This window comes from Aplidium turbinatum, chromosome 16 (genome assembly GCF_918807975.1).
Source record: "Aplidium turbinatum chromosome 16, kaAplTurb1.1, whole genome shotgun sequence".
Classification (NCBI taxonomy): Eukaryota; Metazoa; Chordata; class Ascidiacea; order Aplousobranchia; family Polyclinidae; genus Aplidium; species Aplidium turbinatum.
Genome location: NC_137487.1, coordinates 22,126,811 through 22,145,669, shown reverse-complemented (window position 1 = coordinate 22,145,669; position 18,859 = coordinate 22,126,811). Strand labels below are relative to the sequence as shown.

At 38.2% G+C, this 18,859-nt stretch overlaps 1 protein-coding gene across 1 annotated transcript in view; it reads left to right on the top strand.

Moving 5' to 3' along the window:
• Window positions 1-7,116: 7,116 nt before the first annotated feature.
• Window positions 7,117-18,859, top strand: part of LOC145785330 (protein aveugle-like) — a 30,813-nt gene continuing 19,070 nt past the window's right edge. The window contains exon 1 of the mRNA XM_082596991.1: window positions 7,117-7,199. The gene's annotated coding sequence lies outside the window, so the exon portion shown is untranslated. The remainder of the gene's footprint in view (window positions 7,200-18,859) is intronic.

The following is an 18,859-nucleotide window of genomic DNA, read 5'->3' as shown; positions in this document are numbered from 1 at the left end:
AAGTTGAAAGTGATTATAAAAAGCGAATGTTTTCTGAAAGTTGGTTCATCAATCAAAAGCCTCATGTAATGAATCGCAATGATGGCATCTCTTTTCCCGCTATCTACAAAAAACTATTGTAAGTGCTGATTTGACGTTTTTTTAAATTGGTTTCATGCTGATTGTAAAACTGTGCAGTAGTGCGTACAAAACTCGATTCATGACTCATGCCGTTCACTCTCCTATCTTGTTGTTATTTTAGTTTCTTGTTGATCGCAATTAAGTCCCCCTTTTTTCTAACTTATTTCAAACTTTGCGCGCGATAAGTTTTTGTCCAGAAGTTGAATTTTCATTTTGCATGTTTAGTTGTTTTCAGCAATATGTCCTGTGTTTTGCCATGCTAGACAGGTAGTCACTACCTGGTCTAGCCCCCTGAAGAAGTCAGTCGTGTCTGATTGACGAAACGTCGGAATAAAAGCAGATTGTCACTGTATACATCTTGTGATAGTTTAGCTTAATTTGCACCAGTAGAACATCTCATATCATTTAATTTAATGCCTGGTGAACAGCCTCATTCAATTTTCAGCATTATCAGAAAAGAATATGGCAAGGACGTGTTAAGAAAAGCGAGGAAACTTGTGAATGAAAATTTGAAGATTAGCAAATTATATCAGCATCTCAAGTTTAATCATTGCTGTTTGAGAGAAAGAATTCTTCCTAAAAGTCTACAGTTTTCTCCCCCTATTCGCACATCTCGTGGTTTTCGATTAGCGTCTAAACACGGTTTTGAATTTTTAAAATTGCGCATAACGGAATGTCACTTTCAAATTAAGAAGAAAAAATCATTTTATAATCAACTTTATGACTTTTTGAAGAGCAAGCTAAAGTCAGGCCATGTCCAAGATTTACTGCATTACTCTACTAAAACGCAACATTCTTCAAACAATAAAACAAAGAAAATTCATGAAAAAAAGTTAGCTGCTTTACGACAAACACAGCTCTCAGAAAGAAATGATACATCATCGTTGACAAACCGATGGGTGAAAAATCTAAGCCAGAAAGAACTCACTAAACCTCAAATCAAAGTGTTGAAAAAAGGTCTCAATTTTGCCATTTCGCCCAAGTCAATTCCTAAATTAGATATTGTAGCGGCAACAGAAAAAGGATACAGAGGAGTAAATGACGCAGCTGGTGTTGCAATGGCCAGATCAAAGATTACTCAAATTCTGAATACGGCAAGACCCCCACCACCTAACCTTCTTCCAGAAGAAATGACAGCTTTAAAAGAACTGAAATCTGACAGCTCCATCAAAATAATGAAAGCCGATAAAGGGAACGCAACGGTAATTATGGACAGTTCTGAGTATCATAACAAACTCTCTGAACTTTTAAATGACAATACTACATATAAAATTTTAAGACGTAGACCTAATCCTATTGCATCTATTGAAAAATCTGTAAACAAACTAGTTTGGCAATTTGCAACTCAACGAAAAATCACCATGCCAGTTTATCATCGTCTTAAGTGTAATAAGAGTGTAACTCCGAAAATCTATGGATTGCCCAAAATTCATAAAAACCACACCCCTCTTCGACCTATCGTTTCCTTTATCGGTTCGCCTACTTATAATTTATCGAAATTTTTAATTGATATTTTATCGCCATTGTTGAACCAAGAATACACTGTAAAAAATTCATCTGAGTTTGTACAATTAATCAAAAACACCTCTGTTGATTGCAATAATTGCTTTGTTTCTTTTGATGTTGTGAGCTTATTTACTTCCGTTCCTCTCAAAGAATGTTTGCAGATTATCTCTCTACTACTTTCGCAAGATAAGTCTTTACACGAACGCACTAAACTTTCTATCAATGACGTCACAGAAGCTTTGAAATTGTGTTTTGAGTCTACTGTATTTTGTTATAATAACGTTCTTTATCGTCAAATTTATGGTACGCCGATGGGTTCTTGCATTTCCCCGGTCGTGGCTAACATTTTCATGGAATACATTGAGCGCACTGCCATCACTTCATTCCATACACCACCGCAACTTTGGGTGAGATATGTAGATGACACTTTTTGCATTATAAAAAAGTCTGCGGTCAACCAATTTCATCAACATTTGAATAGCATATCTTCTTCAATTCAATTCACAACAGAACATGAAAAAAACAACTCCATATCATTTTTAGACGTCTCAGTTATTCGTCACAATGCCACAAACACGTTGACCACTACAATTTTCAAAAAACCCACACACACTGACAGATATTTAAATTTTAATTCACACCATCCCAAACATCAAAAACTTACTGTAGCTAAAACTTTGTATGACCGCATTGACACACATGTCGCAGATCCGCATGAACGTTCACGACAGAACAAAGCATTACACAATACTTTGCGCCTCAATGGATTTCCAAGAAAGCATGCTTGCCAACGACAACCTAAAAGTTTAGTACCCCCATCTACCCAGTATAAGTCTTTTGTTTCTTTACCTTATGTTAAGGGAGTTTCTGAAAAAATTCGGCGTATCTTAAATGAAATTGGTGTAAAAGTCGCTTTAAAACCTTTCTTGACAATAAGTAAATTTTTGCCATCTTTAAAAGACCCCTTGAATCAAAGCGAAATCTCAGGTTTAGTGTACCAAGTTTCTTGTGATGATTGCAATTTAATTTATGTTGGCCAAACAAAACGAGATCTCAAATCTCGCATTAATGAACACAAAAGAGCTTTCAAATATCAACGCCCTGAACATTCCGCTCCTTGCATGCATGCCATAACTTCAGATCATAAAATAACTTGGAGCAATTCTAAAATTCTAAAAGTTGAAAGTGATTATAAAAAGCGAATGTTTTCTGAAAGTTGGTTCATCAATCAAAAGCCTCATGTAATGAATCGCAATGATGGCATCTCTTTTCCCGCTATCTACAAAAAACTATTGTAAGTGCTGATTTGACGTTTTTTTAAATTGGTTTCATGCTGATTGTAAAACTGTGCAGTAGTGCGTACAAAACTCGATTCATGACTCATGCCGTTCACTCTCCTATCTTGTTGTTATTTTAGTTTCTTGTTGATCGCAATTAAGTCCCCCTTTTTTCTAACTTATTTCAAACTTTGCGCGCGATAAGTTTTTGTCCAGAAGTTGAATTTTCATTTTGCATGTTTAGTTGTTTTCAGCAATATGTCCTGTGTTTTGCCATGCTAGACAGGTAGTCACTACCTGGTCTAGCCCCCTGAAGAAGTCAGTCGTGTCTGATTGACGAAACGTCGGAATAAAAGCAGATTGTCACTGTATACATCTTGTGATAGTTTAGCTTAATTTGCACCAGTAGAACATCTCATATCATTTAATTTAATGCCTGGTGAACAGCCTCATTCAATTTTCAGCATTATCAGAAAAGAATATGGCAAGGACGTGTTAAGAAAAGCGAGGAAACTTGTGAATGAAAATTTGAAGATTAGCAAATTATATCAGCATCTCAAGTTTAATCATTGCTGTTTGAGAGAAAGAATTCTTCCTAAAAGTCTACAGTTTTCTCCCCCTATTCGCACATCTCGTGGTTTTCGATTAGCGTCTAAACACGGTTTTGAATTTTTAAAATTGCGCATAACGGAATGTCACTTTCAAATTAAGAAGAAAAAATCATTTTATAATCAACTTTATGACTTTTTGAAGAGCAAGCTAAAGTCAGGCCATGTCCAAGATTTACTGCATTACTCTACTAAAACGCAACATTCTTCAAACAATAAAACAAAGAAAATTCATGAAAAAAAGTTAGCTGCTTTACGACAAACACAGCTCTCAGAAAGAAATGATACATCATCGTTGACAAACCGATGGGTGAAAAATCTAAGCCAGAAAGAACTCACTAAACCTCAAATCAAAGTGTTGAAAAAAGGTCTCAATTTTGCCATTTCGCCCAAGTCAATTCCTAAATTAGATATTGTAGCGGCAACAGAAAAAGGATACAGAGGAGTAAATGACGCAGCTGGTGTTGCAATGGCCAGATCAAAGATTACTCAAATTCTGAATACGGCAAGACCCCCACCACCTAACCTTCTTCCAGAAGAAATGACAGCTTTAAAAGAACTGAAATCTGACAGCTCCATCAAAATAATGAAAGCCGATAAAGGGAACGCAACGGTAATTATGGACAGTTCTGAGTATCATAACAAACTCTCTGAACTTTTAAATGACAATACTACATATAAAATTTTAAGACGTAGACCTAATCCTATTGCATCTATTGAAAAATCTGTAAACAAACTAGTTTGGCAATTTGCAACTCAACGAAAAATCACCATGCCAGTTTATCATCGTCTTAAGTGTAATAAGAGTGTAACTCCGAAAATCTATGGATTGCCCAAAATTCATAAAAACCACACCCCTCTTCGACCTATCGTTTCCTTTATCGGTTCGCCTACTTATAATTTATCGAAATTTTTAATTGATATTTTATCGCCATTGTTGAACCAAGAATACACTGTAAAAAATTCATCTGAGTTTGTACAATTAATCAAAAACACCTCTGTTGATTGCAATAATTGCTTTGTTTCTTTTGATGTTGTGAGCTTATTTACTTCCGTTCCTCTCAAAGAATGTTTGCAGATTATCTCTCTACTACTTTCGCAAGATAAGTCTTTACACGAACGCACTAAACTTTCTATCAATGACGTCACAGAAGCTTTGAAATTGTGTTTTGAGTCTACTGTATTTTGTTATAATAACGTTCTTTATCGTCAAATTTATGGTACGCCGATGGGTTCTTGCATTTCCCCGGTCGTGGCTAACATTTTCATGGAATACATTGAGCGCACTGCCATCACTTCATTCCATACACCACCGCAACTTTGGGTGAGATATGTAGATGACACTTTTTGCATTATAAAAAAGTCTGCGGTCAACCAATTTCATCAACATTTGAATAGCATATCTTCTTCAATTCAATTCACAACAGAACATGAAAAAAACAACTCCATATCATTTTTAGACGTCTCAGTTATTCGTCACAATGCCACAAACACGTTGACCACTACAATTTTCAAAAAACCCACACACACTGACAGATATTTAAATTTTAATTCACACCATCCCAAACATCAAAAACTTACTGTAGCTAAAACTTTGTATGACCGCATTGACACACATGTCGCAGATCCGCATGAACGTTCACGACAGAACAAAGCATTACACAATACTTTGCGCCTCAATGGATTTCCAAGAAAGCATGCTTGCCAACGACAACCTAAAAGTTTAGTACCCCCATCTACCCAGTATAAGTCTTTTGTTTCTTTACCTTATGTTAAGGGAGTTTCTGAAAAAATTCGGCGTATCTTAAATGAAATTGGTGTAAAAGTCGCTTTAAAACCTTTCTTGACAATAAGTAAATTTTTGCCATCTTTAAAAGACCCCTTGAATCAAAGCGAAATCTCAGGTTTAGTGTACCAAGTTTCTTGTGATGATTGCAATTTAATTTATGTTGGCCAAACAAAACGAGATCTCAAATCTCGCATTAATGAACACAAAAGAGCTTTCAAATATCAACGCCCTGAACATTCCGCTCCTTGCATGCATGCCATAACTTCAGATCATAAAATAACTTGGAGCAATTCTAAAATTCTAAAAGTTGAAAGTGATTATAAAAAGCGAATGTTTTCTGAAAGTTGGTTCATCAATCAAAAGCCTCATGTAATGAATCGCAATGATGGCATCTCTTTTCCCGCTATCTACAAAAAACTATTGTAAGTGCTGATTTGACGTTTTTTTAAATTGGTTTCATGCTGATTGTAAAACTGTGCAGTAGTGCGTACAAAACTCGATTCATGACTCATGCCGTTCACTCTCCTATCTTGTTGTTATTTTAGTTTCTTGTTGATCGCAATTAAGTCCCCCTTTTTTCTAACTTATTTCAAACTTTGCGCGCGATAAGTTTTTGTCCAGAAGTTGAATTTTCATTTTGCATGTTTAGTTGTTTTCAGCAATATGTCCTGTGTTTTGCCATGCTAGACAGGTAGTCACTACCTGGTCTAGCCCCCTGAAGAAGTCAGTCGTGTCTGATTGACGAAACGTCGGAATAAAAGCAGATTGTCACTGTATACATCTTGTGATAGTTTAGCTTAATTTGCACCAGTAGAACATCTCATATCATTTAATGTTACAAGTTTTCGATTTTGACCATAATTTGCGCGAATTTGTCACATTTTGGGCTTGTTTCATTACCGCTCATGTCCTTAGCTTATGGTTGATGGCCAAACTCAAGATCACGCGGTGCTGTTTCGGATTTTGGTGTGTGCGCTTGAGCAACGCATTTCAGGACTGCTTTCCATTCAGCGGCAAGTAGTGGATGACATAATTCCCAAATCTTAAAAAAATAAAATCCAAATAAAGTCCGCCCCGATAGCTCAATTGGTTAGCGCGTCACTTCTGGAACAAAGAAGCTTCAAGATCAAGCGGCGCTGGTTCTACTCTCGGGGTGTGCGCTTGAGCAACGCACGTTAAGGGCTGCTCTCCATTCAGCGGCATCTAATGGATGGAATAGTTCCCCGGCAACAAGACTTCAACAATCGGAAACTTCACTCTGTCAATCTCGGTGACCGGACCTGCGTCAGTGATTCAAAGCCTCTACAAGTATGCGAAACTGCCAGGATTAAGCTCTGCAAGAAGCTTTCCCAGTCCGAGGATAAAGATTCAATCAATCAATCAATCTTGTCACGTTTAGGCTACTTTTTTGTAGCAATTGTGCTGAAAATTTTAAAAACATCTGGCAACACTTCACCTGACAGTCACACAAAGAAAGACTTTGTTGTACTTGATACTTGTGTTTATTTTGTTCACAGTTCACACTTCTGTCACTTCAACAAAGGTCGGTTTGAGTACGGTACTGATGTAAAACTGCACCTGGTGAAGAGACACCACTTTGAGAGTTTAAGTATGTGGTGCTATGGGAAATTGGAAGTTACCTCTCAAGACTTCTAGGTCTTCTCTGACTGGGCATTTTGCAAGTTTATACAATTATACGTAATCAGGGTTCGATCTTAACGCTAATTTGCTAGCCATTGGCTAGTGAACATTTGCGCGGACTAGTAGAAATGTTGCAGTACTAGTCCGATTGGCTAGTGAAAATATTCGCCGGTGAAAAGTTTTGGTGTACAAAATGGCGATTGGCGACGTCACTCTGAAATACTGCAAACAAAGAAGGCTGCAATGTCGGTCAACTGAGTACGTGACTACTTTTTTCTCGCAACTTCGCTAGACAACACGTGGTAGTAGTGAGCACGCCAGCACTGAGAAGCCAGCATCCCAGCAAGCAGCAGTTAGCAAAACAAATTAACGTTTTTTTGTTGGGTGCAACCTAGTTCGTACCTTGAACCATTCGTACAGTCAGTTCGTACCCTGAAAAGATCGAGAGAAAAAATTAAAAAAAGCCGAAGTCCCTGATCGCAGTTTAATAGCACAAAGCCGAAGTCGCTGATCGGAGTTTCCCCAAACAATTTGAAACAAACTCGAGGGTTAGGGTTAGCGGAAACTGCGGTTAGCGAAAATTGCGAAACTGCGGAAAAATATTTGTGGAAACTGCGATCAGTGAGGGTTAGAGCATAGATTACTCTATGGTTATAGTTAGGGTAAGCGGAAACTGCGGAAAAATGTTTGCGGAAACTGTGATCAGCGAGAGTTAGAGCATAGATTACTCTATGGTTAGGGTTAGCGGAAACTGCGGAAAAATGTTTGCGGAAACTGCAATCAGCGAGGGTTATGGTTAGAGCATAGATTACTCTATGGTTATAGTTAGGGTAAGCGGAAACTGCGGTTAGCGGAAACTGCGGAAAAATGTTTGCGGAAACTGCGATCAGCGAGGGTTAGAGCATAGATTACTCTATGGTTAGGGTAAAAAGTTAGCGGAAACTGCGGAAAAATGTTTGCGGAAACTGCGATCAGCGAGGGTTAGGGTTAGAGCATAGATTACTCTATGGTTAGAATTAGGGTAAGGGATAACGGAAACTGCGAAAAAAATTTTGCGGAAACTGCGATCAGCGAGGGTTAGGGTTAGAGCATAGATTAATCTATGGTTAGGGTTAGCGGAAACTGCGGAAAAATGTTTGCGGAAACTGCGATCAGTGGACTTCGGTTTTGAGCTATTTTTTTCTTTCGATCTTTTCAGGGGGAAAATTTTAAAATGATTGCGGAAACTGCGATCAGCGACTTTGGCTTTTTTTAATTTTTTCTCTCGATCTTTTTAAGGTACGAACTGACGGTACGAACTGTTCATGGTACGAACTAGGTTGCATCCTTTTTGTTGATATAGGTATTATGATCAAATGCTGATTGCTACAAAGTGTCTTAACGCTTAGTGTTAGCTGGGTAGTTGTCTAACGCATGTGCCTCCGTGACCTAAAGAGTTATGCTGACCCAACAAGCCAGACAGATCTGACAGTAGAGGCCTAACCAAACGCAATCCATCCAAATCCAATATTCCACTTTTGACAGTAAACAATTATTATGTATTGTACCACCCTGGCGAATGGCGTGTCATCTCGTACTACAGATACACACAATATGATAGTTAACTGAACATTGATCAAACCGTTTTTTTAAAGAAGTATTATAAATTTTTGCAGCCATCAAACTAAGTTGTTGAAAGCAAAAACGTAATGCGTGGTTCGGCAAACACTAGGCCTACCATATTTTCATCGCCTAAAAAGAGGACACATTTCGCCAGCAAGTAGAATTTTACGCTTGAAGAATCGTTTACATCATTTTAGATCATTATAGTATAGGCCTACGCAGCAAAAGTTACCGAAAAAAAGAACAAGAAAACAGATTGACTAAACGTTTAACTTATTTTTTCTCATTTTTAAAGACAACAAATGATTTTGTATTATTAACCACTTACGCTCGGCAAGCATGTATAGACGCGCGCACGTTTTGCTCGCACCACCGGCAAGCGTGTATACACGCAAATTTTTGTTGCTTAGCTTTGGAACAACATTTACGGTCGTATACAGCTTGTATCCCTTCGGTGAATTCCCTAAAGCTTCTGTTATCTCTCAGAAATAGTTTGGCTTCAATAAATCATCGTTATGTTCTGCTTTCACAGTGAAAAGTAGGTCTGTCTGCCAGCAGTTTTGAGAAAAGTCTGTTCAAACTGGCTATTCAATGAGTCTTTTCACGTTGATTCAAGGCCTGGACTTGTTGAATTCATGTAAAAACTGCTGATTACTTCACGTGGAATGAATTGCCCATGCTGAATAGGTTTCTCATAAGTTCACTTGCCTTTAGGAGTTTCAAAACCAGGCAAACACTTGTTTCGTTACAAAGGTTTTCAAACAAGTCATTTTACATTTATTGAAGGCCTGAATTTGTTGAATCTATGTAACAGAAGCTGATTTACAGTTTGAAGAAGAAGATATGCCATTTGGATGAGTTTAAAATGAGTTAACAAGCCTATATTACAGCCAAAACGTCAGAAAAAATTGCGAAAAAAATGTCGTTTGGATGGCACCATGAAGTATGGTAAGTGAAAATGCCGTAGCAAAGTGGTTAAGAGTCTGCAAGAAGTGAAAAAATACCTAATTTGTAGACAGTTTCAGTCAGACAGCCATGATCACAAAAATTTGCAAAATGTGACAAATCAGGCACGATCACCAGGTAGCCAAGTCTTAACTTTTTTCAACAAGGAATGAATGGCCAGCCTTCCAAATTGTGAAATTACTTGCAAGAAATATGATTAAAACAGTAGGCTGCACATAAAAACGTGAACTACAAATCTGTCCCTTTCCTTGCAAAGCTGTAAGCCTTATCCATGCCATGATTTCTTTTGCTGTAGGTTAGTTCAAAGATGTTATAGGCTATACATGACACTTATAGACATTCGTTTTGATTTGTTTCAAGTAACAAACGAACCAAACTGAGTTGGTAACAATGTCTACAAGCGTTGTATCAATGTAGAACGTATGTATGTAAAAGAATAATTTTTGTGAAAGTGTGAGCAAGGCCTTTAAAATGTCGTTTAATGTGAACCAGACAATGAACGTTCAGTTCAGTTTGTTTTTATTTCTGACCATCACAACGAAAAAACAATATATACATGACAAACATAGCAGAGGTCTAGAAAAGGTAGAAGCGACAAAACGCGGACGTTATAGCGTGCATGATACCAAAGCAAGATAATCAGTCTAACATATGGCACGATCGCAATTACCCAACATTCAACAACAGTTCCATAAAATGCGTCAATTTCTTGTAGAATTTATAAATCAGCGTGTTACATTGGTAGCCTGGCTATACAAAATGTTTTTGAAAACAAATAGCCTACAAGCCGTCGCTGAATCGTCAGCAAGCAATGTATTCCTGTGGAAAATATAGGCAAAAAAAAACAAACTGTCAAAAAGGAGGACATTTGAGCATTTTTTAGTGTCCTTGGAGGACAGTTTATTTTTCTTGAAAAAAGAGGACAAATCCTCTTAAAAGAAGACGTATGGTAGGCTTGGTAGCCCTAGCAAACACGGTCACATCCCCTTATGACAAACAGAAACTTACCCGGAGAAATTCTCAAATTCCAGCAAATTAAAAAAACTTTAACTTTATTAGGCTACTTATATTTGAAAAGACATAAAAAAGCTACTCGAATTAAAAATTGACCACAAAAATGCAGCAGCCTAACGATTGAGTTCACTTTGGGTCAAATTTTAGTTTAAAAAAAGCGCTTTGGGGTAGTATCAAACTCATTCACTCGCAAACACCAGCCCGAGAAGGATCGCACGCGCCACAGACTCAGTTAAATAAAATTGTTGAATTTAGAACTTATATAGGTACTTTTTTTCTCCTCTCGTCTTTTGCTTTGAAAGAAAACGTCATAAACAGTTTAAAAGACCTGAGCCGGTCAAATAGCCACTGCCTTCAAATATCAAAAAAATATCATGCCCTACAAAAGAAATGAGAAAAAAAGCACCAATGCAAAAACAACAACTGTTAACTAAAAGACTGTGCACAAAGGACAAAGCAAAAAGACTAAAAGTAGGCCTACCACCTAATGATGGTTTATAACTTCATGCTCTAATACGGTGGTCACCAAACTATGGCCCGCAAACTGATTTCATCTGGCCCGCTACGTGCTGCGGAAATAACAGCTGCACTAGTACAACTGTTAAGGAAAAAAGTTACCTAACTTTTTGTAAAGGACTGACGTTGCTGTTGAGCTACACGCAACCTGCTAATGATTTTTCCATATTGTTTCTTCTTATGACATCACAAACTTTGTTGTTCAAAACACCAATGTTTCATCAGTGCACTATCTCTGTTTTTAGGAAAATCATACCAGCCAGAGTCAGACTAGACATCATAAGCAGAAGGATTTGGACAATTCAAGTGAATGAAGATTCTAAATAGTTGTATAGCTTTTCGCAATTTGCATTCGGCCCGCAGCTGTTAATCTCGCAGCAATCCTGCCCTCAGAGAAAAAAGTTTGGTGACCTCTGCTCTAATACAATCAGTCGGTTATGGGCTGACTTGAATATTGTTAATAAGGTGACAGCCTATATAATATGGTACCGTAGGTAGCCTAACTAGCCTATACCAACAATGTCCAATTCGAAACAATTTGCGAAACAGTCGTCAATGTTGTGACAATAAAAACAGTCACAGACAAAGTTTATTCATATAATAATTTCTTTTTGTGACAGTTTTTATACTAGTAGCCCCAACTATTTCTGAAGGTAAATCATTCCATATTTTAGGCCTAAGAATTTCAAACTGCCTTGACCTTTTACTACGTACTGGTAAGTGAAAGTTATTTTTCTGAGATGCTCTCGTGCTTATTCATTTTTCAATTACATATCGTAAACAAGCTAATTATAATAACTATATTGAAGTTGGTATCAACAGTGATACACACGCAAAAGTAAACCACCATGTAATATCAGTGAGGGTAGGTAAAAAGACACACAAAAATATCACCAAAAATTATGCCATCAGACTAAAGCAATATTTGTAAGCCTATGCATCAAATAGGGCTCAGCTGATTCTCCATGCATTTTTAATAAACTATACACACTATTAGATATTGGCAACGGTATATATGTATAAAATTAATAATGTTAAAAATATTGGGAAAAAAAACTTGTTGTGGTAAGCTTACAGAAAACTTAACATGAAAATTAGAAACATTGTGGGGTGTAGCCTACACAATATCCCAGTTTTTGAAAAATTAATTTAACAAAGCCTTAAACGAATTTGCACTCAGTGAAGCAACCACACACTTAGGGAGGTGGTTTCATTCATAATTGCATCTCAACTAAAAAAGTTATTAAATTTTCTGGACTTGGGCCTTGGCTTTTTTAAATTAAGGCTGTGTCCTCTTGTAGAAATGTTTTTCAAGTCCAATGGGAACATCGACGTCATACAAGTCATGCATATATTTGAATGTTTCAATGAGGTCACCTTAGAATTTTCTGTATTCAATAGTGGGCAGACCAAGTTTTTATAGCCTTTCTGGATAAGTTAACTTTTGACATCCGATAATTGATTCTTAATCAATTACATTAATAGGTTAGATTGTTGAGCAAATGCCGGCATTTGATAAATGCAAAATAGCAGATTAGCAGTACCTAATATATCTGTGTTTTTCTGGGTTTTTTTGCATAGTTTGCGCAATTCAAAGACATCCCTCGGGCCCAGAGCAGAGGTACTGTAAATTGTAAGTGTACTGCAATGTACGTACACTCACTCAAGCCTTAAAGCAGCTCGCGGCCATGGCCGCTAAGTAGTGCTTGAATGGCCGCCGGTGCTACCTCCTCCGTCGGCCAAGTTTGGCCGCTGGTTTCTTCTAGCCAATTATTTAATTTCACAATAGAATGATCGTGGATTAAATGTCGAAAATATGTAGTATCAAAGAGTGACGCAGAATCAGGTCAGCGCATCATAGTCACTGCTGTTGTATTGAATATATCCAGCTGCGATCACCAGCGTTGTAAGTTTTGTTTGCAATTCCCGATGTTTATTTTAACGAAGTGTTAATTTACATCGGCTGGCAATATTGTCGTTTTTATATCGATTCAATGTTGTCGGATATTGAATCGTTGTTAAAAAGGAGAACTGGGTTAGTTGACATCCGTGGGTAAAACACGTGTCTTCATGTTCATAGTTGACAACGCTGTGGGTTAGTGACTTCACACCCTCAATGGTGACATCATAACGGAATAAATGGTCAGGTTTTATGAAAGGCGGTATGTAGTTGAAACAGTTTACTGAGCTGCGAGCAGTTAAAACAATTTAGAGTCATTAGATGGTCCGCAATACCAGATTACAATCCCGATAAAGCATTTAATACGTGGTACAACGATTCTATTGCAGGACGTCGCCCAGACTTCAACAACGCTAAGTGATCATTTTAACATTGTTGCAAGTTTAATGCTATTTACTTGTGCTATCGTTATTGTATTTTGGCCTCCAAACACGCAGATTTGGCCGCCGAGAAGGAGCTCTCGGTAGGCCACGATGGCTGCCAGAAAAAAACACGAGTTTTAAGGCCGGCTCACTAACATACCCAAACCAAGCCCCAGCACTAGGTTAAACTGCCCCCGTGCTTTTATGAAAGGTTCTTTAACCAGATACTAAGACAAGGAAAGTCTGATATAAAATCTACAACTGGACCTTACTGTCCTCGTTTCTGCCTGTTGAGCCACGGAATGGCCCGTTTCGGCGAGTCCGATTTGACTAGTCCGATTCGGCGAGAGCCTTTTTCGGCGAGTGCCCTATTCAGCGAGTTTTTGAAATTTTTAAAAGGAAATTATCGGGTACCGTAGCCTAATTACAATTGCCGTTTTTACATCGTTTTAACGTCGCTAAACGTTGAAATCGTGCAGAAAGGAATAAAAATAAAATGTTTGAACTATTAAATTAAAATTCGTCATGTCAGTTCAGTTGTTTTTATTTCTGACCATCATATCAAAAACAATACACGTCAACATAGCAAAGGTAGAAGCGACAAAACGTGCTTGAATTCGTCATGTCAGTTCAGTTATTTTTATTTTTGACCATCATATCAAAAATAATACACGTCAACATAACAGAGGTAGAAGCGACAAAACGCGAACGTTAAAACGTGCTTGAATTCGTCATGTCAGTTCAGTTGTTTTTATTCCTGATCATGATATCAAAAACAATTTACGTCAACATAGCAAAGGTGTAGAAAAAGGTAGAAGCGACAAAATGCGAACGTTAAAACGTGCTTGTGACCGAAGTAAGTTATTGAGTTGAAAGAAATTTGGCAAGGTTGCATCATCTTCAGAAAAATTTAAGATATGAAGAAAAATAAAACAAAGAAAATGTTACAAAAAAAATAATGTTTATGTCTATAAGTTAGTACTTTTGAATAGTTAAAATCATAGCCGCCTAATTATTTTTTTGGCCGTGAGGGCGAAAGCGTGTTTCATCAGCAGCAACGTAAATTCAGCAAAATGTCACGCAGATGGATGACGTAATTATGTCGTCACACTAGGATTGCTTTTATTGCCACACTCGGAGTTATCGCTACGTTCGACCTGCCGTTAATTATTATAAACAAAGCTCGACCAAAACACATGCTATGCGTCTGCGTTGGCTAGCGGTTGATGGACTGCGACTCTTTAAGCTAAGCACAACATAAAGTTTAGCAACAAACTAGATTTATTAGCATGAAACAAGAGACGAACAGGTTTACTAAAAGGTATACTGTAAATGGAATGAAAATACTAACTTGATCATATGCTTGAAAATATACCTGTTGAAAGCAAAATCATTCATGTTTACATCAATTCAACAGCACGTCACCTTTAATAAATTTAAAAGTTGCTGACATCCGTAAACAGCCCTTGAAAAATAGTTACAGAGAGACGTTTGATTAAGTTTTCGACTTGACATTGCTCCCTTTTCACTACAATATCGCAACTTATGGCTGACCAGCTTTCAAGTTTCAACTCGCTGTAATACGCCTGTTTTCGTGTTGCAGATGAAACAAAAGATGCGCATATTCCCCACCTTTGATCGGGTTTCTATGGCAACGGACGTGTGTGCGCCATGCAGTTTGCGCGAGTCCGTTGTTGCATTGATTATGCCGCTTGTGCGACTGTGGGCAGTGCGGTTTGTACCAGCCCTTGTTACGTTGGTTAGTGGTAACCTCGGGCCGAGACTTCAAGTTGATTTTCACAGCAACCGATTCACTGCCGCGACAATTCTCTGCAGAGGTTTCGACTTTCGAAAGCGACAGCGAGGCTGTTTGCAAGCGCATTAAGTTAAACGCACGCTGCGTCAACGTAGCAAATTATGTTGTTTTTGGGTGCATTTAACATCTGATGACATTGAATCGACGCAAAATGGTAGATTTTTGCTATGTCACAGGCAGCAAAATCAGTCATTTTTACATTGTTTCAACGTCTGCAGACGTTAAATCAACGTAAAAATGACAGATTTTTTTTGTCTGGGGTGGGATTGTAGCATCGCTACTCGTTCTAGTGATTATTTACTGCGAAGCTGTTGCGGTTTGCATTTAAAAATGTTTTCCTGCTGCCGATCGCTAGTTCATCTATTGTTTTATGTATCAATGCCGCATAAAAAGTTGCTCCCACGCGGAAATATGCGTGGGGGCCTGGTCCCCACGGCTTAGGCGCCTATGGTTAAAATGATTAGTTTGGATCAACAAATGTGTGACCTACACTCCTACAGCTTAGATTGAAAGGAAATTATCGGATAGGCTACCGTAGCCTAGTTAACCCGACCAGCAAAAATTTGTTCCAAGAACCCAGTTAGCTAACAGTTCATTTTTACATTGTAGTAACAGAATGAAAAGGCTAACCAAGTGTGTGGCCTATCGTTTTAACGTCGCTAAACGTTGAAATCGTGTAGAAAAGGGTGCTTTTGCTGACTAGGATACGTTGAAACTGAGAAACATTCACAGAAGCCCTACGATACGTTGCATTTTTAAGATAATGTATTCAGACGTTGAATCAATGTACAAATGAAATGTTATGCTAAATGGGTTCTTGGAACAAATCGTAGGGCTTCTGTGAATGTTTCTCAGTTTCAAAGTATCCTAGTCAGCAAAAGCTCCCTTTTCTACACGATTTCAACGTTTAGCGATGTTAAAACGATAGGCCACACATTTGTTTAACCTTTTCATTCTGTTACTCTCAATGTAAAAATGAACTGTGTTCTTGGAACAAATTTTTGCTGGTCGGGATAACTAGGCTACGGTACGAGATAATTTCCTTTCCTTCCAAGCTGTAGGCCACACATTTGTTGGTCCAAACTAATCATTTTAACTATTCAAAAGTACTAACTTATAGACATAAACATGATCTATTTTTTTTTTTTTTGTAACATTTTCTTTGTTTTATTTTCCTTCATATCTTAAATTTTTCTGAAAGTGTTGCGACCGTGCCAAATTTCTTTCAACTCAATAACTTACTTCGGTCACAAGCACGTTTTAACGTTCGCATTTTGTCGCTTCTACCTTTTTCTACACCTTTGCTATGTTGACGTGCATTGTTTTTGATATCATGATCAGAAATAAAAACAACTGAACTGACATGACGAATTCAAGCACGTTTTAACGTTCGCGTTTTGTCGCTTCTACCTTTGCTATGTTGACGTGTATTGTTTTTGATATGATGGTCAGAAATAAAAACAACTGAACTGACATGACGAATTTTAATTTAATAGTTCAAACATTTTATTTTTATTCCTTTCTGCACGATTTCAACGTTTAGCGACGTTAAAACGATGTAAAAACGGCAATTATAATTAGGCTACGGTACCCGATAATTTCCTTTCAAAAATTTCAAAAACTCGCCGAATAGGGCACTCGCCGAATAGGGAACTCGCCGAATCGGACTAGTCGAATCGGACTCGCCGAATAGTAGCAAACCCGTTGAGCCAGGGCAGATGATCCTTGTGTTTAAAGGGTGCGGTCAGGATTGCGCACACTGTACTTTACCTTAAAACTCCTATGTACAGGCTCAACTTCACGTCTTTGCCTTAACCCTAAAAATCCTGTAGCGATGGGAAAGGGATGAAGTAGGCAGGTGAAAGGTCACTGGAAGTGCAGTCTCAATCTAGCATGCAGAGTGCAGACAGAAGTATGAGTTGTCTGATGTTGAATTAGAAGACAACAGCATCAGCTGACAGCACTCTGAATGGTCAGGCTGTCCTCTCTGGGAAAGCACTGCTTTCTCCACAGGAAGGGTGGCCTAGATCAGTTGCCCAAACAGCAAAGGTTCCCATCCCCACCCTGTGTGCCGCAAAAGCTTGATAATTTAAATCAGCGTGGTCCAACTGCAGGCCTGCTGGCCAAACGTGGCCCGCAAGCTCAGTTTTTTTTGGCACTCGAACTGATAGTCAGCTTTGCTTTTATCTAGCAACATCACTTCAATTTTTGTTCCTTTGTTATTGTAATTGACAAGAAAACTTTGTGAATGATCCTTTGTGATGCATAACAATACCATTTTGTGCAAAAAATTTTCCCATTGGCGTGAGAATTAGTACACAGCCCCCAGAGCTTCAAGAGCCCCCAGAGCAACTATAATTATGTGAACTTAAGAAAGGAAAAGTATATCGGAGCTGTGTGTGGCCTGCAATGCTATATGGTAGCGAGACATGGGTATTGAGAGAGAGTGAACTGGCAATCCTGAGAAGAACGGAAAGGTCAATGGTGAGAGCAATGTGTGGAGTGAAAACGAGAAAGGAAAAAAGGACTGAAGAATTGTTGGATATGCTAGAGATGAGAGAGACCATAGACCAACTGGCAAGGGCAAATGGAGTAAGATGGTATGGACATGTGATAAGGAGGGAGGAAGGAAGTTTTCTTAGAAAGGCACTAGATCTAAAGGTGGATGGGAAGAGGAAACGCGGTCGTCCAAGAAGAACGTGGAAACAACAAGTGAAGGATGAATTTAAAAAAACCGGACTGAAGGAGGAAGATGCAAGGGACAGGGTGAAATGGAGAAAAGGGATTAAAACAATTGCTGCGCGGAAACAATCGGCCACCCCCACTAGTGGGGAACAAATCGACGATGGATTATGATGATGATGATGAAGAACGATCTGTTTTTGCTGTCAAAGAAAATAGAAAATTCTGCAAGCTGTTGGAAGTTAGTGTCAAAGGAGAAGTTTCCCCTTTTAAAAGATGCCGTTCTGAACCTGTAGGCCACTCGATGTTTGGAAGTACATACATTATGTACGTTTTCAGCAATAAACAATATTAAAACCAAGAATCGAAATCAACTTGGAAACGAGGCTCTTTATGCTTGCGTTTGCATTGCCACAACTACGATTCTCGTGGATACCAACACTATTGTCTAAAAATTAAAATCTAAAGTTGATAAAGTGATGATCCCTTTTTTAGGGTGAAACAAGCTGTAGAGGTTTTAGAGAGTACGGTATAGTAAGTTCTATATGCCATAGACCAGGGTTACTCAAATAATGTTAATAAAGGTCCAGTGTGACAAATTGAATGCTTTTAGTGGTCCAGTGAATAAATTATTTAATACGCAACTACAAAAGTTAAAGTATCAATGATAGTAACAAACCATTTGTTAGGTAAAATGTAACTCCTCTAGGATTTTTGAAAAAGTGTTGGGGGCCCCGCCCACTAGGATAATCACAGAAGAAAATGCTTTCTCCCAGTAGAAATGTGTTGAAAGAGGCCCAGAAACGTGGCAATGAGGTTATTTTTCCAAAAGCCCGAGGTCCACTATCAACACTCAGAAGGTCCGGATTCGGACCGCGGTCCGCCAGTTGAGTAGCCCTGCCATAGGCTATGTATAATTTTCCAGCAATAAGCTTATGAATCGCTATTTAAAAACATTGGCCAGCAAGATAATAAAAAAGTTTCTGACCCGTGATGAAAA